This window comes from Chenopodium album, chromosome 20 (genome assembly GCF_948465745.1).
Source record: "Chenopodium album chromosome 20, dcCheAlbu1.1, whole genome shotgun sequence".
In the NCBI taxonomy this organism is placed as follows: Eukaryota; Viridiplantae; Streptophyta; class Magnoliopsida; order Caryophyllales; family Amaranthaceae; genus Chenopodium; species Chenopodium album.
Genome location: NC_137853.1, coordinates 33,125,865 through 33,131,864, shown reverse-complemented (window position 1 = coordinate 33,131,864; position 6,000 = coordinate 33,125,865).

The following is a 6,000-nucleotide window of genomic DNA, read 5'->3' as shown; positions in this document are numbered from 1 at the left end:
ACCACCTTTTAAAAAAAATGTTGCTAAAAACCACCAATTTTAGAAAAATTGTTGCAATTTACCACCAACTACCGGAAAAGTGAATGTTTGACCAACTGTTCCAACGTTGACCTAGTCATGTGCGTGGCACATGACCCCCCCCCCCCCCCCCCCCCCCCCCCCTTTTTCCTTCCTTTTCTCTCTTCTGATTTCTCCTTTCTCCTCCTGTACGTGGTTCTTCTTTCTTTCTCTTCTATATTCATCCTCCATGGTAGATTATTGCTGCTACTTCTTAACAATTCCAGTAAGTTTTTTTTTCCTCTTTCTCTTTCTCTTTCTCTTTCTCTTTCTCTTTCTTCTCTGTTCATCTTCTTCTTCTCTTCTCTAGTAATTGAATTCATTTAATTGAAAACGAATTCAATTTTCCCCTTAATTCTCCCCCCAAAGAATGACAATTTATCTTTCAATTTCCCTCTTTTCCTCCTTAGTTCCGATTCCCTTCCTTCCCTTGTCGAGTCACAGTCCATTTTCTCCCTCATCAAATCGCGCTCTTTGATCTGGGGTTTCTGAAGGGAAGTGTGTTATGATGGTGGGTTGTTCTTGGATGGTTCTTGCGGTTGGGTTGGTTTTATGGTTGGGTGGGTTTTGCTATGAAGGCGGGGTAAATGGGTCGTGGGCTACATGTGAGAGGGGATTGTAGGTGGTGGGTGTCTCGTGGTTGGTAGACAAATTGAAGCGGCAACAATTAACAATAATTAGGGTTTTCAGTAATAAGAATTGAAGCAGCAGCAACAACAACAATCAACAATGGAGGGAACAAAAAGAATGATAGATTAAGGAGAAGAGGGAAATCGAAAGAACAGGGAAAAAGGGGAACCATTGGAGGAGAAAGGGGAAATCGAAAGAGAAAAGGAAAGAAAAGGGGGGAGGGGGGTCAACGCCGGAAAAAGTGGTCAACATTCACTTTCCGACAGTTGGTGGTAAATTGCAACAATTTTTCTAAAATTGGTGGTTTTTAGCAACATTTTTTTTTAAAAGGTGGTTTTTTGCAAAAAACAAGATTTTAAAAGGTGGTTATATGCAAAATTTCCATTTTTAAAACTATATTCTTTCCTTATGTCCATAATTATATCATCTAATGGTTTTTGGGATTAGGTTGCCTTGATTCACAATCTACTGTAAGTTGATTATGACTTAATTCATCAACCTTCAATTAGTATTATGTGCACCATGGTGCACCTAGAAATAGGTGCACCATGACTATACTTTTGAACATTTAGTAAAAAAAATTGAACATTTTACAAAAAATGAACATTTAGTAAAAAGATTATGAACACGTCACAAAAATTGAACATAAACATGCAATTTTTATGTTCATATTTTATCAAGAAATGTTCATTTTGTATACATTAAATGTTCAATTTATATTACAAAACTATTGAATTATTACGAGTCAGTTTAAAATTTGTCTAACTCCTAATAATTTAAAATTTGCGATTGTTCAGATTTTTTCACTAATTGTTCAAAAAAAAATTTTGTTCATATTTTTTTACTAAAAGTTCAAAATTATAGGCGTGGTGCATTGCGATTGTTCATATTTTTTTAATAAATGTTCAAAATTGTGATGTTCAGATTTTAACTAAATGTTCAAAATTCTTGATTGTTCAAATTTCTTTTACTAAATGTTCAAAAGTATAGGCATGATGCATTGCAATTGTTCAGATTTTTTAACTAAATGTTCAAAATTTGCGATGTTCAGATGTTTTTACTACATGTTCAAAATTTACAATTGTTCAGATTTTTTTACTGATTGTTCAAAAGTATAGGCGTGGTGCACCTAGAAATAGGTGCACCATGGTGCATCTTAAAATTTGCCTCTAATCTAACTCCATTAGCCCAATCTTGTTCATGATTAGTTAATTGCTCATAAGGCCCATTAATGGGCCTCTTACTTAGCTTGCTTAACCTAATACTCTTGTGTGTGACCTCATAGGATCCATTATAGCGGGCTTTAGACTATTTGACTAGTCCAAAGATCGTCGCTCATAGTCTAGCAACAGATGATAACGACGGCCCAAAAGAACGAACTTATTATCTCCATAATAGTGATCCTTGATATATCTAGTAATTGCACTTATCAAAGACACAATTCCTTCAATTTTTTAGATCTCTACTTTCCATCCTTTTGCATCCCATCTCCCCTATCATACTCTCATTTCCATTTTTATTCCCACCAACCTAATACAAGTATTACACACGTCTCCATCTAAAAACTCAAAAACTACCTAACCACTCCGACCAACCAAACCAATTATCTTGTTCATCAACCAACTTCTCTCTGGTGAAAGTCGGAATAGGCATGCAAGCAAATACAAAAAATTGTGACCAATTACCCATGTTGTGAAAGATTGTAGCTTAGATAGTGGATTCCAATTTGGGCATAGCTATGATTATTAATGCATTTATAACTTGGTTGTAGAACTGTTAATGAAATTAACTGGAACGAGCATGTATGATGACTTTATATATAAAGTATAAAAATATTAGACAATGTGGTAAGAAAGAGCGGAATTTTTCTTGTGATTGCATATGTTGATTGATCCTTTCTTGCATCTTTTGATGTTGATTTCTCTCCCTTTTCTTCGATTATATTTATTTTTGATATTGTCTCTTTATTTGATTGCAGCTCTATATACCAGTATAAAAATATTTAGAACACAATTGTGCTTTGCTTATCAATTGAAAACATGGCTTCTAGGCTATTTAGTTTACAAGTGTCTCCTCTATTCTGAAGGTGTTTCAAATTATTTGTTTACCAGGTACACTAGATGCTATTGTACAATTGATTTGGTACAGGGCCGTTTCTGAGATTTTGGAGGCCCTTGGGCGACCTAATATATTGGGGCCCTAAATTTAATTTTTAGATTTTGTAATATAGAAAATCATTCTTTTTATTTTATGGCATGGACAAAAAATTTGATTATAGCTTGTGTGAAAAAATTTAACAAAAAATCAAACTACATACAATGTAAAATTAATAAATATATTATACGATCATTAGTAAAAAATACTACTCCGTTCTTAATATAGAACTTTTTAAAATTATTAATAAGGGACGATAACAATAACGCTATGTAGTCAATGTAGATTTAAATGTCTCATCTACCAAAACTAAAACAATACTATGATCAATTCACTCCAACAAATGAAATTGATCACTAATTTACTCATAATCTATTACATCATTTTTACTATTATAAAAAAAATTTGGGATGCAACTATATTACATAAAAAATGAAAAATGGAAAATGATTATGGTTGATTAAAATTAAGTTTCATTTTATAATATGAATATAATTACAAATTGATCGAATGATAGATTAAGATTTCTTTCAATTGGATAAAAGTTCAAATAGCTAGATAGTATGCTACTATGCTGTACCTTTTTTAAAATTTCAATAGGCTGTTTTGTAGATTGGGATTTTAATTAAATAATGGAGGGAAATCATGAACTTCATATCATTTTTTAAGATATTGGAAAAACAAAAATTTGTTAACAAAAATCCTATTATAAGATACTCCGTATTAAGATATTGATCAAGAACCTGACAAATATATGTTGAAGAAAAATAATTTGAAAAAGACAATTTATGGGGCTCGAACCTCGATACCCTCCAATTAAGGAGGTAAATATCAAATGTAACAAACCACTAAGCCACACTCGTTAACATGAGTAATTGCTTCCACATTTTCTATAACCACTCCATAAAGAGGCCTAATGTACTAACAGAATCGATCAGGGCCTTCTGTCCGTGGGCCCTGGGCGGCCGCCCCAGCTGCCCTGTACAAAATTTTCCCTAGACTCTAGTGTACAAATTTTTCCCTAGACTCTAGTGTATGTAGCTTTCCCTACACCCCTTTTTATACTACATCGTTTTATGAACTAGCACCTTTTGCATGTTTTTGTTTTTTCCCTTTTTTTTTATTTCCTTTCCTTCTTTACTGTGCATTCAAACAAGTATAGTATTACAAACTTCATTTGCTTCATTTTCTCTCTCCTCTTTTTCACCAATTTTATTTTCTCTCTCCTCTTTCACTGATATCATTTTCTCTCTCTTTTTTTTTTAAAATTAATTTTCAATTTTCTCTCTTTCATGGAGATCAATGTAAGTAATTCATACTTTTAATGATAGTTAGTCAGTCAATTTTGATAATGCTTTGTCTTGCGATTATAATTGTATCATTATAATGTTTTGATTTCACAATTTTTGTTGTTTTGATTTTAATTTTGATAATGCTCTGCTTTTGGTGTTGTTATCGTTGTTATTAGTTGATTAATAATCTATGTTGCATTGTTCTTCTGATTCAATTGTTATTTATTTTTGTTTGTATTTTTTTATTGTAATGTTAGTATCTGATAGTTGTTTTTTTCCAGTTTTGTGAGTTTCATATGAGTATCTATTGTTTTTTTAATCTTGCTAATCGATTATTTTTACCGATTTTGTGCGTCGTATAAAAATAATATTAGTTTAAATAATGATCACTTCTATAATAATAAATGTTCACTTCTGTAACAATAAATGTTCATTTATGTTTAATGTATCTTTTTATAAAGTAAACTACTTGTATATGTTTATTGTAGTTGTATTAGAATATATATGTTTTTTTAATTTTGCTAATCGATTATTTTTACCAATTTGTGCGTCGTATAAAAATAATCTTAGTTAAATAATGATCACTTCTGTAATAGTAAATGTTCATTTATGTTTAAATTATTTTTCTATAACGTAAACTACTTGTATATGTTTATTGTAGTTGTATTAGAATATATATGTTGTACGTGTGAATTTCAATTATTTTCATTGTTTTGTAAACACTCATATACATTTTAAGTGAATATATTTTAATATTTGCTCTGTCATAATAATGTTCAATTATGTAATATAAATGTTACTCATATATTTATTCGTGATTATGGAATTATATGTTGTACATGTGACTTTTAATGATTATCACTATTCTGTAGTTTCAAAAATAATGTTCACTTATGTAACGATTGATGATCATTTTTATTTTTACATATGGTAATCTAACTATAATTGACCAAATGCATCATTATAATTGAACATTCTTGCTAATGTATTTGTCTATTTATTATATGTTACATTATTGCAGTGGGAAAAAGAGGATATTATTATTTTTGAAGAAGCAAGTAAGTCTGAATTGGTGGGGAAACAATTTAAATCTGCTGAAGATGTTTTTGAAATGTGTTCAAATTCCAATTATGTGATCAAGCCAATCAATGATAAAGTTGCTTCTAGTTCTCAAAAGATTAAGTGCTCAAATTCCTCTCATTAGCTTCCAAAAATATACAAATTCCTATAAGTGCTCAAAGTGACTCCTAATATTTTATAAGAATACCTTTAACCTTTTGTTATGAAGTACTATTCTTCTTTATCTCAAAAAAAAAAAAAAAAAAAAAAAAAAAAAAAAAGGGAGAGAGAGAGAGAGAGGTACTATTTTCCTTATTGAAATATTAATTTTTTTTATTCATCTATAAGTGAATATTTTAGTATTTGAAACTGATTATTTAGTTTCTGTAAGTGATCATTAAGTTTTTGTAAAAACTCATGATTTATCTTCAATAGCATTAGTTGAGCAGTGTATTGCATCCTCAACCTTCCGATTTAGCCAACCTGTTAATGAAAACAATTGTTATTAAACTAAATATTAAGTGCTATATAATTGAACATTATGTGCTACAAAATTGAACACTAAATAATATAACTTGTTTATTAGATTTTGCTCAAAACGTTAGCTTTAAAGGCACAAATCTAGATTTCTAACTTATTGTTCTCTTGTTGCCCAGTTTTTGAAGAAATTTTAAAGTTGATTGATGGTTTATATATACTTCTTTTATGTTATGATAAGAATGTATAAGTATAACTAAGCGTTATATTCATCAACATTTAGTTATCTATATTTGAACATACTTTTTTATTATGTATGAATATGTGTCTT